This window comes from Zingiber officinale, chromosome 7A, assembly GCF_018446385.1.
Source record: "Zingiber officinale cultivar Zhangliang chromosome 7A, Zo_v1.1, whole genome shotgun sequence".
In the NCBI taxonomy this organism is placed as follows: Eukaryota; Viridiplantae; Streptophyta; class Magnoliopsida; order Zingiberales; family Zingiberaceae; genus Zingiber; species Zingiber officinale.
The window spans coordinates 21,382,943-21,401,160 of record NC_055998.1 but is presented as its reverse complement, the minus strand read 5'-3'; the positions used below and the strand labels follow the sequence as shown (position 1 = coordinate 21,401,160).

Below are 18,218 nucleotides of genomic sequence, written 5' to 3'. Positions count from 1 at the left end.
ACAGATGGTCAGACGGAGCGAGTAAATCAGGTACTCGAAGATATGCTCCGAGCGTGTGCCCTAGATTTCAAGGGAAGTTGGTGCAAATATCTGTGTTTAGCAGAATTTGTATACAACAACAGCTATCAGGCCACTATCGGCATGCCACCCTACGAGGCTCTCTATTGGCAGAGGTGTAGATCTCCAATCTGCTAGTATGAAAGTGGTGAACAGAAAGAACTAGAACTTCTGATAGATCTAGTAGCAGATACCACATCAGCTATACAGCAGATCCGCCAGAGGATAGAGACAGCTCAGAGCCGCTAGAAAAGCTATGCTGATACACGGCGTCGACCCTTAGAGTTTTCAGTTGGAGATACAGTATTCCTCCGAGTGGCTCCCATGAAGGGAGTAATGTGTTTTGGGAAGTAGGGCAAATTAAGTCCCAGATATGTGGGACCATACCTTATCACCAGAAGAGTTGGCAAGGTAGCATATGAGCTAGAGTTACCCCAGGAGATGTCAGCTATCAATAACGTATTTCATGTCTTTATGCTGAAGAAGCATATCCCAGATGCCACCCAGGTGATTGAGCCCTAGTCGGTACAAGTCCTTGAAGACCTCAGCTATGACAGTCGGCCTATTCAGATAATAGACCGAGCAGTTAAGAAATTACGGAATAAGGAGGTACCATTGGTAAAAGTTATTTGGCAAAATCACACAACAGAAGAGGCAATTTGGGAGACAGAAGCTAGTATGAGACAGAAGTACCCAGAGTTATTGTAAGTTCGAGGATGAACTTTTTATAAGGTATGGGGGATTGTAACACCCGAAAATTCTCAAATTAATTTTATAAATAATCTATTATTTTTCTGGAATTTTAGAATATTTTTATAGAATTTTTGGAGTAGCAGAAGTAGCAGAAGTAGTAAAATTAAATAAAAACGTAAAACAGCCTAAGCGGGAATTGAACCCGCAACCTATGAATTCTATGACTTATAGGGTGACTCTAGTAACCAAGGGGCCCCAGCAGGGGTGTGCTGAAAGGAAAGAAGAGAAATTATATTTAAGTTTAGTTGGGGCGCATTAACCACTTAATATAAATAGGGAATTTAAGTGGAGAGTTATTATTTTTGGATCGACAACTCTCTTTTCCCTCACCCTCACCGCCGACCCCTCTCTCTTCTCCTTATCCTCTCGGTGCACAAGCCCAAGAAAACCTAGGGTTCCACCCTAGGGCCATAGGAGCACCTTCCGACGACAACTCCGGCACAAGGACGCTCCCCTCCGCGAGAAGAAAGCGTAGACATAAGAGGATCATCGAAAAAATCTTCTTCTCCGGAAATCTAGCGATCGGATTGTAAGGAAAGTTAGCGCAGGATGTAAGTAACCCCTTACCTGTAGTATAAGTAGCTAATTGTATGCTTAAATAGTGCTAGTTCGCTTTTATGATCTTAGTGCAGCCATATGCAGAGCTAGAGCACACCAGGTGCTCAATAAAATGGCTAGTACAGATATATGCTACAGTAGGCATTTTAACTGCTCAGTAAAATGTCTTAGATGCATTTTAATAGCATACATAGTCTTGCTTCAGTCTATATGGGACTACGGTCCAATGGGTGGGCTCCCATAGTCGGCTCTAGGTTAAGATAACCTAGTTCTAGGTTTAGATAACCTAGTCAGACAAGACAAAATAATTAGATTAAAAATCAGTATTTTACTTTATCAGTGGTACTATACTGGACTTCAGTTGTCCTTGGGTTAGGCTCCCATAGTCATCCCTAGGTTTAGATAACCTAGTACCCTACTAGATTCGGGACTTGCTACCTCGGGCCTAGTAGGGATGCGTGCACAATAAGTACAGTTGCCGGGTCCATCAACTGCATGTTTAGTATTTTTATCTACTTATGAAAATAGTTTTCAAACTTCACAAACCAGATATGTGAATACAGCTTAGCTTCGGTTTAGTTTCTTATTGTGATAACAAATAGCTTAGCTTATGTATCGATTTAGTTAGCTTGCCGATACAATGAATAGCTTTTGTTTAGCATGACTCATTTGTCGATATGCCATGTTTTAGCATTTTCAGCATGATCATTAGCATGTATTTCGAATAGCATCTGTTGAAAGCATGATTTCTTCGAATGCATATTTTGTGAGGTAGATGGTTTCTTACTAAGCTCCCAAGCTTATAGTTTCATTTTCCTTATACTGCAGATAAAGGTAAAGGGAAGGTGGATTAGCGGAGGCTGGAGGACAATGCGACGAGATGTGTGTGAGAAGGAACCTGGAATGAAGATCTTTGGGGAACTAGCAAAACTTAAGAACTTAGTACTTCCTTATGTGGTTGCTTTTCTGCACTTTTAGGATGCTAAGTATCATGATTTGTGAAACTATGGGTTTTGCCATGTTTAGAATGCTAATTGTCTTGATAATAGATAGTAAAATGTGAGTGATGTTATGTTTTAGTGATTTCTGAAAGTTCTGTATGAATTCGGGTGGAATTTCTGCAAAAATCAGAAACCCAATCGATCAGCCGATCAATTGAGGAGTCCTCAATCGATCAGCCGATCGATTGGAAGAAATCTCTGCGTACAGAACGCCATTGAGTCAATCAGCTGATCAATTGAGGAGCCCTCGATCGATCAGCCGATCGATTGAAACGCGACTTCTGCGTACAGAGAGCTTCTGAATCGATTGTTGGATCGATTGGCCAGACTGGATCGATCAGATGATCGATTCAGAATTGACCTTCATGCACAGTAGCACGTTGAATCGATCAGTGGATCGATTAAACAACTCCAATCGATTAGCCGATCGATTGGAGAGTTTGATTTCAGCTAGAAGTGTTTGCTTTCAGTTTTTTACCAAATAGAGAGTTTAGGTTCCCTTCTTAGCATATGTACAACCTTATAAGTGTACTCTGAACATAGAATCCCAGATTTGATAGCAAATAGCATAGAGTTTTAATTAGTTTAGCTTTTCCGCACTGTAATATTCAGTGATAGTCGAAGAATAGTTTAGCATAATGTAATCCCCGGCCTTACAGCCTAGTCAGTAGAAGGCGGGGCGTTACACGCCTGGAATAGCTTCGGGGTGCCAGGAGTAGAATCAACTTCCAATTAACTTTCTATCTAGGTCTCCCACTCCTGTTCTGCTCGCTTAGGTGATTTTGACCATTTGGAATAGGGCTTACCCGAACCCATTTTTTGGCCTTCTCGAGCAACCATCCACTTTGACTTCTCGTGCCTCGGAAACACCGTGCACCTCCTTCTCGTCCGCCAGTGTACTCTTCCGCAGCACCTCGTTCCTTAACACACCAAGCCCGTCGACTCTCTCCCGTGCCGTCCTTCTCACTAGCTACATCTTTTACTCGACTTCCTATACTCCTAAGTTCCTATACACTTAAACACAAGACATCTGATGCGGATGCAGCTTGGGGCGTAGGAGTGATTAGGGAGAAAGAGAGGGGCAGTTCGGTCTTTTGCAGGATTAGGGCTTTGAGTTTATAAGATGCACTGTTCATTGAGAAGAAAAAGGGGAGGACTGCTCATTTTTTCTCCGCCGCCAAGCTCGCACGAGGGGGAGGAGTCCCTTCTCTACGTCGGCGTCGTCCAGGAGCTTAGCTGTCGCCTCCGGTAGCCACCGTCGCTGCCTCCAGCGGGCGGCGCCGCCTCCTACGGCCACCACCGCTACCTCCGGCGGCCACCGCCTCTACCCCCAGCGGCCGACGCTGCCTCCTGAGGCCACCGCCGCTCTCTCTCTAACGGCCGAGGTACCAGAGACCGGGGCGACCCGGTCACTGGCTGCAGGTAGTGTTGACCAGAGGACATCGGACGACTTGGTCAACACATGAGACAACCCACCATCCGGATTATTGAGATGCGGTCAACATTCCAGACACATCACACCGGCAGGTTCTGTAGGTCCCTTTGGAGGCCGGCAAGAGGGGAGGGGTGAATTGCCCCAAAAAATAAAACCAAAAACCCTTCTCGGATATTCAACTAACTTAAAAGAACTTGTAATTAAAAAAGGCAGAGACTAATTAAAACAGAAAATAGACACAGAGGAATTACTTGGTTTGCAATCAGAGGATTGCTAATCCAAGGCAAAGAAGGCGCACTAATTGATTCTCCTCTGGGCGGAGTAGCCTCTTACAGCGTTGAAAGTACAGAAAGAAATAACACAAATGAAAGCACTGGATTACAAGTAGTTGCCCTTAATGTACGGATCAGTACTTTATTTATAGTACTGGTCCGGGCGCCTGAAAGTGGTTCCGGGCGCCCCCGGGGGGATAAACTTTATCCCCCAACGGTCAGATTGCGAAAATCACGATCCTGGTCAAAATCATGCTCCGGGCGCCCGGAAGCATTCCGGGCGCCCCGGACAGCTCCGGGCGCCCGGAATGGTTCCGGGCGCCCCGGAGCAAAAAGTCAACTACGGTTGACTTTTTGTCCGGGATGACTTCTCCGTTAAGTCCCAGTCTCGGTCCGGGTCTGTTCGCTAGCTTGGGTGATCTCGACCTTCCGGAATAGGGCTCACCCGAACCCATGTTCCGGCCTTCTCCTCGAGCAGCCTTCCTTCCCGGTTTCTCGTCCCTCGAGCACCGCGCACGCTCTTCTCGTCCACCGGTGTACTCTTCCGCGGACACCTCGTCCCTCAGACGCACCGAGCCCGTCGGCTCTCTCCCGTGCCGTCCTTCTCGCTAGCCGCGTCTTCCGCTCGACTTCCTGTGTTCCTAAGCTCCTGCACACTTAGACACAAGGGTTAAACAAACGCAGGACCTAACTTAGCTTGTTTGATCACATCAAAACACCTTGGGGTTCCAACAATCTCCCCCTTTTTGATGTGAGCAACCTAAGTTAAGTTAGGGTAACCATATGCAATAAAAACAATTTATATTAAAATAAGTCCAAATATTTTTCAATTGAAAAATTATAGTACCTCCCCCTAGACTTAACATACTTCTCCCCCTTTGATCACATAAAAATTGGGGTTATAAACAAGTCTAAGGTAAATTCAAACAAGAACTTTTAAGTGTGAAATATTTAGTAAAGACACTCTTCAGAATTTTTCGTTTGAAAAAAATATTTTTCAGATAAGAACAGTCATAAGTGTTAAAAAAATTTAAGTTTAAAACTTATCTCAGCATTCCCAAAAATTTTTTTCTAATTTTTTTCTTTAAAAATTCTAAGTGAATATTCATAAGAAACAATTCTTAGTCAATTTTTTTTTTTAAAAAAAATGATAAGGCAATTTTAAAAAAATCTAAGTTAATTTTAAAAAAATTCGAAGTCAATTTTCATGAAAATTTCTAAGATAATAAAGAATTTCTAAGTTAAGTTAGAAAGTTTTTAAATATTTTCTAACACAAATTGAATAACTCTTTTAACGCATTAAGTAATTTAAATTAATGTTTTTTCAGTTAGTCAATTAAACTTTTCATTTCGATAGTTGGCTTCCGGGTCATGGCGAGGCACTAGGCCTTCTTGGTTATTGGAGCAACAACCACTTCCTTAGACAAAGCCTCATAAAGAAATTAGTTGTTTAATTTCCTTGTTGAAAATGCTAAGTCTGACTTTAATTTTAAGTTAAACAGGTTTTTGGAATCCAGTAAAGGTTCCTACCTACAGGATTAACCAAGTATTTCCTGGGTATATAGATTTTTGATATATTTCTAATTTGACTTTGATGAAATCTATAATACCAATTTAAATTTCTAAAAGTAGGAATATTTGAACCATTAGATTTTTTCAATCTTTCTATTTCTTCTTTTAGTTTTTCATTTTCAATTTTCAATTTTTCAAAATCCTCTATAAGACATGATTTTGCCAAAACTCTCTTTGTTTCTAAAATTTCATTTTCTAATTTGACATTTTTATTTTCTAATATTTATACATGGATTTAGTCATAGCTTTGATACCAGAGTAAAGCTGATCAGGGGGTAAGAGGCATACCTCACTTACCATGTCGGACTTGAAGCCTGAATCTCCCCCTGCTTCACTGCTTTCATCCGAGGTCGCTCCCCCTTCATCGATGCTAGGTTCTGATATACTTTGTCTATCGTAGCTTGCCATTAGTGCTATTCCGGCATATTCTTGAGCTTCTGATTCGGATGAATAAGTGTCGTCCCAAGTTGCTTTTAGGTTGTGTTTCTTGGGAGACTTCCTTTTGGCCTTTTTGAGTTCTGGGCAGTCTTCTCTTAGGTGCCCCTCCTTCTGACACTGGTAGCACCGCACCTTTCTTCCACCTTTTTGATTTCTTTTATTCTGCATTTTAAATTTATTAGATCTAAAATTTTTTTTAAAATTTCTTACCATGTATGCTTCTTGATCGTCTTCGGAGTCTGACTCGAGTTCATCCTTCTGGGTTGCGTTCAGCGCCATAGTCTGGGTTGTATCCTTTGTCGTTCCTGCATACCTGGTTTCATGCAATTCTAGAGTAGAAAACAACTCTTCTAAAGTGCTTACCTCCAGGTCTTTTGAGATGTAGTAGGCGTCGACGATTGATGTCCATTCCGGAGTTCTTGGAAACGCGTTGAGCGCGTAGCGTATAGTGTCCCGGTTTGTTACCGTTTCACCGAGGTTCTTGAGACTAGTAACTAGTTCTTTTACCTTTGCGTGTAAACCAGCTACTTTCTCACCTTTCTCCAGACGGATGTTCATCAGTTTGTTGCGGAGGATGTCCCTTCTAGCGAGCTTTGCTTCGGACGTGCCTTCGTGGAGTTCCAAGAACTTCTCCCAAAGTTCTTTAGCAGATAAATAGTTTCCAATGTGGTTGACCTCTTGAGGTGGTAACACGCTCAGCAGGTGATGTTCCGCACGGCTGTTTGCTACCGACTCATTCTGCTCCTTCTTTGTCCAATCGCTCTCTTCTTTTTCTTTTCCATCTTTATCTATTGGAGCTACAAAATCATATTTCATAATAAGCCGAATTTCAAAATCTGTTTTTAGGAATACCTCCATACGACGCTTCCAGTCTGCGAAGTTCCCCTCGAATTTTGGTGGAACGATGCTTGGTCCGGCCATCTTGTTGCTTCGATCGGCGGTTAGTCCTCCTGAAGCGCATGACTCTGATACCACTTGTAGGTCCCTTTGGAGGCCGGCAAGAGGGGAGGGGTGAATTGCCCTACAAAATAAAACCAAAAACCCTTCTCGGATATTCAACTAACTTAAAAGAACTTGTAATTAAAAAAGGCAGAGACTAATTAAAACAGAAAATAGACACAGAGGAATTACTTGGTTTGCAATCAGAGGATTGCTAATCCAAGGCAAAGAAGGCGCACTAATTGATTCTCCTCTGGGCGGAGTAGCCTCTTACAACGTTGAAAGTACAGAAAGAAATAACACAAATGAAAGCACTGGATTACAAGTAGTTGCCCTTAATGTACGGATCAGTACTTTATTTATAGTACTGGTCCGGGCGCCTGAAAGTGGTTCCGGGCGCCCCCGGGGGGATAAACTTTATCCCCCAACGGTCACGATCCTGGTCAAAATCATGCTCCGGGCGCCCCGGAGCAAAAAGTCAACTGCAGTTGACTTTTTGTCCGGGATGACTTCTCCGTTAAGTCCCAGTCTCGGTCCGGGTCTGTTCGCTCCGGCTCCGCTAGCTTGGGTGATCTCGACCTTCCGGAATAGGGCTCACCCGAACCCATGTTCCGCCCTTCTCCTCGAGCAGCCTTCCTTCCCGGTTTCTCGTCCCTCGAGCGCCGCTCACGCTCTTCTCGTCCACCGGTGTACTCTTCTGCGGACACCTCGTCCCTCAGACGCACCGAGCCCGTCGGCTCTCTCCCGTTCCGTCCTTCTCGCTAGCCGCGTCTTCCGCTCGACTTCCTGTGTTCCTAAGCTCCTGCACACTTAGACACAAGGGTTAAACAAACACAGGACCTAACTTAGCTTGTTTGATCACATCAAAACACCTTGGGGTTCCAACAGGTTCGTCTTCTCAGCTTCCCGACAGGAACATAATTGGCACCATCTGTGGGAACGCACCTGATTTGGAACGTGAAGATGGAAGACGTCGGAAAATTCTGCCATACCCATGACCTTGATGGATTTCAATGATTATATTATATTCTCCTTACTCCACGAGTATTCGGGAGTCGAGGAATTAAGTCAGATCCTCTGCTAGATGGTAGGTCAGTTTTTCCGTTGTATTTTCTCTTTCGATCATAGGATCTGCCATAGTTTTCAGGTCGAATACTCCTGTGTCGATCGGCCGGGCTTGTCCTACATTAGATCCATAGGCTCGATCTCGAAGACTCCCACATTGATCAGCCGGGATTATATTTGCGAAGACTCCTGAGCCGATCAGCCGGGATTATAATTACGAAACTCCCGCGCCGATCGACAAGGATTATATTTGTGAAGACTCCCGAGCCAATCAGCCGGGATTATAATTGCAAAGACTCCCGCGTCGATCGGCCGAGATTATATTTGCGAAGACTCCCGAGCCGATCAACCGGGATTATAATTGCGAAGACTCCCGCGCCGATCGACCGGGATTATATTTGCGAAGACTCCCAAGGTGATCGACCGGGATTATATTTGCGAAGACTCCCGAGCCGATCGGCCGAGATCATATTATATTAGAGCCACACGCTCACTGTCGAAGACCCCGTGCCGATCGACCGGGTTTATATTATATCAGTGCCACAGGCTCACTGTCGAAGACACCGTGCCGATCGACCGGATTTATATCATATTAGAGTCGTAGGCTCATTGTCGAAGACCCCGTGCCGATCGGCTGGACTTATATTTTATTAGATCTACGAGCTCGTTGTCAAAGACTCTCATGCCGATCGGCCGGGTTTGAGTTATATTGGAAGACCGTCGAGTGGCGATGTTAAACCCAGAGTCGAAGCAGCGACTATAAAAACCCCGCCTTAAAGATCGTCGAGCGGCGACGTTAAACCCCAGAGTCGAAGCGGCGACTATAAAAACCCCGCCTTGAAGACCGTCGAGTGATGACGTTAAACCCTAGAGTCGAAGCAGTGACTATAAAACCCTACCTTGAAGACCGTCGAGCGACAACGTTAAACCCCAGAATCGAAGAGGTGACTATAAAAACCCCGCCTTGAAGATTGTCGAGTGGCGACGTTAAACCCCAGAGTCGGAGCAGCGACTATAAAAACCCTGCCTTGAAGACCGTCGAGCGGCGATGTTAAACCCCAGAGTCGAAGCGGCGACTATAAACCCGTGCCTTCATCGACCAACTTATCAGAGCATATATCTCCCCCATTCGGGGTCGAGCGGTCTTCACTGGTCACGGACCAGTCTTATCGGATCTTCTATCTCCCCCGTTCAGGGTCGAGCGATCTTCACTGGTCACACACTAGTATTATCAGACCTTCTATCTCCCCTGTTCGGGGTCAAGCGATTGTCACCATCGGATCTACTATCTCCCCCGTTCGGGGTCGAGCGGTCTTCACTGGTCACAAACCAGTATTATCAGATCTTCTATCTCCCCTGTTCGGGGTCGAGCGATTGTCACCATCGGATCTTCTATCTCTCCCGTTCGGGGTCGAGCGGTCTTCACTAGTCACGAACCAGTATTATCGGACCTTCTATCTCCCTAGTTCGGGGTCGAGCGATTGTCACCATCAGATCTTCTATCTCCCCCGTTCGGGGTCGAGTGATCTTTACTGGTCACGAACCAGTATTATCGAACCTTCTATCTCCCCCGTTCGAGGTCGATCGATTGTCACCATCAGATCTCTTATCTCCCCCATTCAGGGTCGAATGACCGTCACTGGTCTCGGACCAGATTATCAGATATCTTATCTCCTCCGTTCGGGGTCGAGTGGTCGTCACTGGTCGCGGACTAGCTTAGTGGATATTTCACCTCCCCCGTTCGGGGTCGAGCGACCTTCATTGGTCATGGATTAGCATATCAGATATTCTATCTCCCCCGTTCGGGGTTGAGTGATTTTCACTGGTCTCGGACCAGTTCATCGGATCTCCTATCTCCCCTATTCGGGATCTAGCTATCTCCGGTGGTCGCGGACAAGAGTATCTCCATTGGTTTCGGACTAGAATATCTCATAGGCTATGCGCTCATTCGGCTCACGACTTTCGCTTCCATGCACCTTCAACTCACGGGCTACACTCCAGTTTCAGTTCACGTGCGATGCGTCCATTTGGCTCTAAACTTTCGTCTCTGTGCGCATTTGATTTCACGAGCTATACTCCCGCTCAGTTTTCGGGCTCCACTCCTGCCCATCATTGCTTCGCCGCTCGTGCGGTATTCGCCTATGCACTCACTTAGCGTTCAGCCGAGAGCTTGCCTGGTAGTTGCTCGACACTATTTTTCGTCGCTTGGTCGACACTTTGATAGCCACTTGATCCTTCGCCTGATCGTCCACTTAGCCACGTGCTTGCTTCGCTCGACATCATTGTGGTTGCCCGGTCAGCATTTTACGGTCACCATGTCTGCATTTCGAGATCTCCCGATCACATTTTATAGCCATTCGGCCGACATTTTTCGGGGCTAGTCCTTCCGACCGACTAGCCGACATTTTCTCGGTCACGCGCTCGTCACTGTCCACCCGACGTTTATCCACCTGATCGACATCCTTCCGATCACCCGGTCGACATCTTCGTGGTCACGCGCTCAGCATCGCTCACCCGCTTAGTCTACTCGTTGTCCAACGTGTCTCTTGATCTACTATCATTTTACTCGTCGCTCGTGCGACGTTCTGCCGCTCGCCCAGCATCAGTCCGGTTGTCGACTTGGTATTATTTCTTGGCATCGCTACCATCTCTCTGGCAACGCTCTCTCGATTACTCGGTTCGCATTTTCTCGGTTGCCTGAGCGACATCTTCTCGATCACGCGCTCAGCTCGATTGCCCGTCTTTCTACCTGATCAACATTATCTCCATTGCCTGGATTGCACTATTTCTCATCACTCGCTCGATACTACTTGAGTCACTCGCTCGACATCGCCATAGTTACTCGTTCGACATGATAAGACGAGCCCAGTGATCCGATTTCGTGTTTGGTAGCGATTCTATTTTGGACATGGTCTAGTCAGTTAGACTCGCACCTTCTTCGACTAGACTTGAAGGGGAGGCTTGTGATGCAAATGCAGCTTGGGGCGTAGGAGTGATTAGGGAGAAAGAGAGGGGTAGTTCAGTCTTTTGTAGGATTAGGGCTTTGAGTTTATAAGATGCACTGTTCATTGTGAAGAAAAAGGGGAGAACTGCTCGTTTTTTCTCCGCTGCCAAGCTCACACGCGGGGGAGGAGTCCCTTCTCTATGCCGACGTCGCCCAGGAGCTTAGCTGTCGCTTCCGGCAACCACCGTCGCTGCCTCTAGCGGCCGGCGCCGCCTCCTACGGCCACCACCGCTGCCTCCGGTGGCCACCGCCTCTACCCCCACCGGCCGACGCCGCCTCCTGCGGCCACCGCCGCTCTCTCTAGCGGCCGGTGTCGCCTCCAGCGGCCACCGCCGCTCTCTCTAGCGGCCGGTGTCGCCTCCAGCGGCCGACACCGCCTCCTGCGGCAGACACCGCCTCCTGCGGCCACCGCTGCTGCCTCCAACGGCCGGCGCCACCTCCGGCAGCCACCGCCTTTACCCCTAGCGGCCGACGCCGTCTCCTACGGCCACCGCCGCTCTCCCTCTGGCGGCCAGTGTCGCCTCCAGGTGCCATGGCAACTGTCCACCACTGTCTCTTCTCGTGTCTGGCGCTGTACAGCGGTCGCCGCCGCCTCTCCTAGCCGCTGCCACCGCTTCTTGTGGCCTTACAGCTGACTCTGGCGTACCCACAGTTGACTCCGATGGCTCTACAGTCGGTGTCCACCGTTTGCTGCGCAGATCTGACCATTGCTCGGTGTCGGCTATCGAGTCATTCTATTTTGTTTCGTACCGTTATCATGCTTATGAGTTATTAGTATTATTCGGCCTACGTGCCGTGTGCCGGCCTATGAGCCGCTATCATATCCAGCCCGTGTTCCGTTCCTTTGGATCCCTGCTGCACTGGATTTCGTGTTATTGCCCTCAGATCCGGCTCCTCAGTTGGCTCACACCCATCTATTCGTCAGGGTCGCGACGACTCGATCAACACCGCGATTAGCTCATCGATCCATTTGAGGGCGCCCCTCCAGGGCCAAGGTACGTCACCGTACTCGTCTTGTATTTATTTAGTTTCTATCATTATTCAACTACTTATATATTCATGGGACCTGCCTCGAGCATTGGGGTATCAGAGACCGGGGTGACCCGGTCGCTGGCTGCAAGTAGTGTTGATCAGAGGACATCGGATGACTTGGTCAACATAGGAGACAACCCACCATCCGGGTCATTGAGATGCGGTCAACATTCCAGACATGTCACACTGGCAGGTTCGTCTTCTCAGCTTCCCGACAGAAACAACATCAAAAGGTAACATGATCTAACTTGACTTGGTTGATCACATCAAAAATACCACGGGGTACTCACACGACCTGCTATGGAAGCGAAAATAATTTTCATCCCTTAAAATCCATCCAATCGGATAGCTCTCATAAAGAGGAAATTCCACCTTCATACGTTGAAGGTTGTTCTCTTGATCTTCATATGAGTTAGCTCTATGGTCGTATTGTTGTTGTTAAGACTATTGATTTGTTCCCCTTTTGATCAGTATGCTTGAGCTGGAATCCTCCTCTAAATGATCCTTCAATTTTTGTACTACTATGATCAATGATGCTACAGTTTGTTTGAGTTTATACATTCTTGTCTCGTGCTTGGCTTCAAATTATGGAGCTCATTTGGCGCCAGGTTGAGATCCTCCAGTCATCATGTTGAAATGGATTTTCCTCTGTTGAAGTCGGGTTAAGACTATGCGCTTGTTAATGGATGTGAGCTTGAGGTGTTGAAGAAGTTGATGCTTGATATGCTATAGGGCAATGATGATGTGAATGTGGTTCTGATAACAAATTGATAGGAACCCGAGGTTCTATTGGAATATACCGAATAAATGAACACACACATAGAAGAATTTAAATGACTAAAATTTGACATAATTAAATTTATTTAGAAAAATAAATTTGTATCGGTAAGAATTAAGAGAGATATAGGTTTATATGAATTAATAGAAATTATTAAAAATTTTATGGATTTAAAATGAATATTTTTATATTTTATGAGTATAAATGGGTGAGAAGGAAAGCTTGTTTTAGATTTTCTATTTAAATCAGGAATTGTTGAATTATAAAATGGAGATTTAGGTAATCAAAAACCTAAAACGTTCGTCACTTGCGATAGATGCCGCCCACCCCGTGCGCCGTGCGACGCCCCTCTGCTGAACCACCTCACCACTGCCTTCCCACAGTCGGCCATCTCGGAGGTCGTGGCTTTCCTGAAGGCTAGTCGTCGCTCCCTCTCTCGCGTCTCCCTCTCGCGATTGCGACGCACGCCTCACCGGTTGTCTGCGTGCCCCACTACCTGCTGCCTGTGAGCCCCACCGCCGCGTTGGGCATCGACTTGCGCCTTCCCCCACCTGGACCAAATCACCGATCGCCACCTCTTGATCGTCGTCATTACTGCCTTCCCTTCCCCTCTGCTGTAGTCGCCAGTGTCACCACCAACCTTTTGCCATTGAGAATCCACCACTGTCGAAGGAGTTGCTGGCAAGGTGATGATTAAGTAGCCTTGATTGACCAACATTAATTAGAGTTTGATGAGTAATTAATGTGATTAATTAGTGAGATTAGTAAATAATTGGTTATCTTATAGTTTACAACTTTATAACCTAATTGATTAATTGGTTGACAAATGTGTTAACAAATTGATTAACTAGTGTCATTTAGTTAATTAAGTAATTAATGATTAATTAATAAGTTTATTAAGTTATTATTGAATTGGTTAAATGATTAAGTTGAAGACAAACTAACTTACAAGTTGGTTAATTAAATTATAGGTCAATAAGTTGATTGATATACTTTATTCAATCTATTAAGAAATTGCTATAATACAAATGAGAATTTAGATTGTTGCTAAAAGGGAAAATGGATGATTATATTAATTATGGTTTGTAGGATTATTTGAGGACTTAGTCTATTTTTGCATCCGATATTTATAGGGTTCGAGTTCGATATAAATCATTTAACTTGAAGACAGTTTGGATGATCTACTATTGAGATGGATAGTTCATTCTTTGACTTTTATGGTATCTTTGACCTTAGTGCATGATTTATTTTATTAATTTGGCAGTACTTATTTGCTTACTTGAATCTACTCTTGACCAATTCCTGAGATTGATACTTATTTTGCTTGCCCTTACGTTTAGTATATTTGATATCTATACAGTCTTCTTTGTTTTCATGCATGTATTATGTGAGTATTATCGTAGTATAGTTACATATTTATGCTTGGATATTTACACTATATAGTGTTACACTTAGGTTTGTAATCATATTTAGCGATATTATTGTATAGTTGTATACTATATAGGTGCATATATGTTAGCGAGACTATACCTGCTTATACGAGATAGATATTTTACCCTAATAGAGTGATAGAGTATTCCACTGGGTTATCTCATTTGGACCGACCCCCATGACTATGTGATTTTGAATCTGTTGGTTTATGGTATTCATGATGATGTAAGGGAGTTAGATGAGATATTATGACTAGATGACTAGGATTCCCTTGATTGAGATTGCTACTATTGTACTTGCTGTTACGGTATGTAAACACCTATTATTAGACTTGTTACTTAATGCATGTCTATGCATTCGAACTACCCATTAGATTAGATAGTGATGTTGAGAAAGATGAATATCCTACTTTGACCTAGTTGTTTGGGCTTATGACTACATGTTAGTGAGACCATACCATAGTGTAGCTAGCAAAATTTACTCTTGGATGTGACTGTCATTGCTTACATATCATTTTTTATTTGTATACTTATATATCCTATCTGTCCACCGGACCATCTGTGGTAGAACATTTTCCCACAGATAGTGATTGTTTACATACCCTGACTACCCACGGGATCATCAGTAGCAGAGTGTTCTCCAACAGCCAATGATAGGGGAGCTAGATAGCTATCTCATTCTGCCCCCCCCCCCCCCCCCCCAAAAAAAAAACCCCCCAACGGGACCATCCGTGGTAGAGCGTTCTCCCACGGACAGTGACTAGTTATACACCCTGATGGCCTACGAGACTCATTCATTGTAGCATATTATTACGGTAGTCAGGACTTCTTATATGCTTGCTATATGCCAGTTATGCATTTGTTTGTGTAGGATTTGGATGTACTGCATGTACTTCCGATTTATTAGTTTTACCTGGTTGAGTAGGTTTGTAGATGGTTATATAGTTGTTTATGCTTTCGTTAGCGGTTGCTTATATTGACTCTATTACTTTTGTAGTAAGTATTTTATCAGAGATTGCATCCTTTGATCTCTTTATTATCCACGGAGTGTTTTGTACTCACTACCTCTTGTTTTCCATTGATCTCCAGGTTAGCAAATAGAAGATGTGTTGTGTCGCTCAGAGGTCTTGGTTGCCGGTCCCACTCGAGTTTAGATATCTTTTTGAGTTATTTGATTTATTTTCCACTGCCTTTGTTTATATTTGTACTTCTTAGCCAAATTTTATGTTCACATGAACATGCATATATATACACATTTAATTGGTATGAGTGGTGGTTTTTTATATTGCATCAATGTTTGTGTTGACTTTTATTGATTTGATATCGGTTATTTCCTATATTGTCATTAGGAGGTAGCGTCCTGCTTGGCGGATAAGTATACCCTTGGGCGTGACAACTGTCATGTGGAAAATCAAATAAAAATGAAGGGGGGGGGAGGGGGGTAGGGTGATCACTTCGAAGGGAATCTACCTCCAATAATCAAGTGAAATTGATTAACCAAAAAAAATTACTCGTCTTCCAAAGATTACAACGTCTCTTTAAATAGACACATAAAGTACCTTTCCAAGAGAAAAGTCTAACTTATTTAAAAGAAACATAAACTTATCTTAGAAAATGAAATAAACCTAAAGGATTTATTTCATTAAATGTATTAAAGGATCTTATCCTAAAGATAAAGTTTTAAAGGATTTATTTGAATAGATCCATTAAAGGATCTTATCAGCCTGATCGACCCTTCTCTTTGCTTCCTTCACCCTCGGCGCTATGGAGACCCTTCACAATGCCTAATATCTTCTTTGCACTGCCCTAATCTTCTTCGCACTGCCCTAGTATGTTACTCTTCTAGTGCCTCTTCCATTTCTTCAATGATTGTTGATCGATTCTTTTGGGGGATTGTTGCATCCCCGCTAATCTAGATCTTTTAGGTCTAAATGTTGGTGGTGGCTCAAGGTGAAGCTGCAGCTGAGGCAGCTTAGCAGGATATGGGATTTCTTCCCATTCGAGTAGGTTCTTGATACAATGCTCCATGAGCTGTGCCACATCATGTGCGGGCTACACAATGCCTCATTCTATAAGCTCTGGAATGAGTTGCACAAGGTGATTCTCTTGATCAAATTTTCTTCTTGTTATATTTCAATAAAAGCATATCAAACTTTCCCTTATTTAGGTGTTTCATAAAGTTTTTGGAATCATGATTACTATGATCATCAATATTGCACCAAGATGAATTCATGCTTGGACTTCTATGCTTAATGTTGTTTATTTCCTTTTTTTTTTTTGGTAAAAATAGAACTTATTATGCATGTGTCCATCTTCAGAGAATTAAAAATGTTATTTTTTCTTGTATTGTTACTTTTTGCTCAAATTGATTCACCAACTTTGCTAATTTTGCCACTTGTATTATTATGTGCACACGAGTTACCTTCCCATGTCCATCAATGTAACATCTTTTAGCTTATAACAAAGTAGACTTTCAAGTATATGTCAAACATCAACTAGTCATGATAATCTCAAATATTTTTTTCAGACTTAGATTGACTAATATTTTATCTCATGGTTTGTTCTTTCTCCTTTCATGTTTTGTTTTGATCACATTGATTCCCTTATATCTTCGACAAAGATTACCTAACACTATATAAGGTATTCGGTGTTGTTTCATTTTCGATAGTTGAGACTTGTATAGTATTTGAGCATCTCACTTATGAATTTATTATTGATTATATTTTTGTTTCTGTGCTCTTTGGTGTTTAGAACTGAAATTGTAAACAATTTTTTATTTCTAAAGATATTGGCCTCTTTCGAGCAATGAAGAAATGAGATAATGCATTTTAAATATGCATTTCTAAAATTTTTTAGTTTTATTTTAATAGTTTCCTTTTCTATTTTACTTTATTTTATGGTGGTGTGTCTTAGTGATTCTCTAGTGTTATATTTGTTACATCTTTATTTTTTTAACAATATTTTTTTAACATTAATGAAATTATTTTGACAATATCAATAGAAATCCTCAATCTTTTCTTTTTTGCTTTTGTAGGAGATTATGAGAGTCTTCAAAAAGAATTGTATGAGCAGTTATTCGTTGTTTCAAAATATATCTCTGATATGGGCTCTCGGAGAATATCACACTCGTGTCTTGTGCCCTATAGATTACTAGTCTTGCCTCCTACAATGGTGATCTTTAAATTGTGGTATTGCCACATCTCTAAAGGTCCATGGCCCTTTTCCAAAGCAGATAATGGGTGGTCTGTCTTAGATTGCACAACAAAAGGACTTAAAGGTAACTCCTATCTTCTATTCTCAAGCAAAATTTCTTGATGTTGATGCTAACATTTTTTCTGCAGGCATCCCTCTTGTTATCTAAGATTCTTCAGAGATTGTTGACGATCCAATTAAAGCAAGGAAGCTTTATGATGCAGTTAATATCTTCCTTTCACTAATGGTAACAACACCAGAAATAGATGCAAACACTTAACAGTAACTTTTCTTCTAGTTGCAGTTATGTTGCAGAACAAGGATGGTAGTTTTGCTACTTATGAACTTACTATTGGAAATATTTTATTTTGATTACGGATGTTTTCTTATTTAAATCTTTTGACTTAATAAAGAGGTTATATATTGTAAGATTTAAATGTACATAATTAATTAAAATTTTACTTTAATAATATCATATCTTTTAATATGATATGATTATTTTATCACATCTTTTAATATGATATAATTATTTCATCATGATTTATCATAATATTAAGAATAGATTCAATGATGAAAATGAGTCCCTATAAATACTAGTCTTTAGGGTCCCTAAACATACACACCTTTCAAAAATAATAATACCATCTATAAAAGAATTTTGGAGTATTTAGAATGTTCTAAAGTATTAAACA

At 43.0% G+C, this 18,218-nt stretch overlaps 1 long non-coding RNA gene across 1 annotated transcript; it reads left to right on the top strand.

The window, feature by feature from the left end:
- The first annotated feature begins 13,179 nt into the window (after window positions 1-13,179).
- On the top strand, window positions 13,180-17,901 carry LOC121999977. The gene is made up of 4 exons (XR_006116872.1): window positions 13,180-13,590; window positions 15,424-16,431; window positions 17,369-17,611; window positions 17,676-17,901. It is a non-coding gene; the product is annotated as an uncharacterized LOC121999977 (long non-coding RNA).
- The last annotated feature ends 317 nt before the right edge of the window (window positions 17,902-18,218 follow it).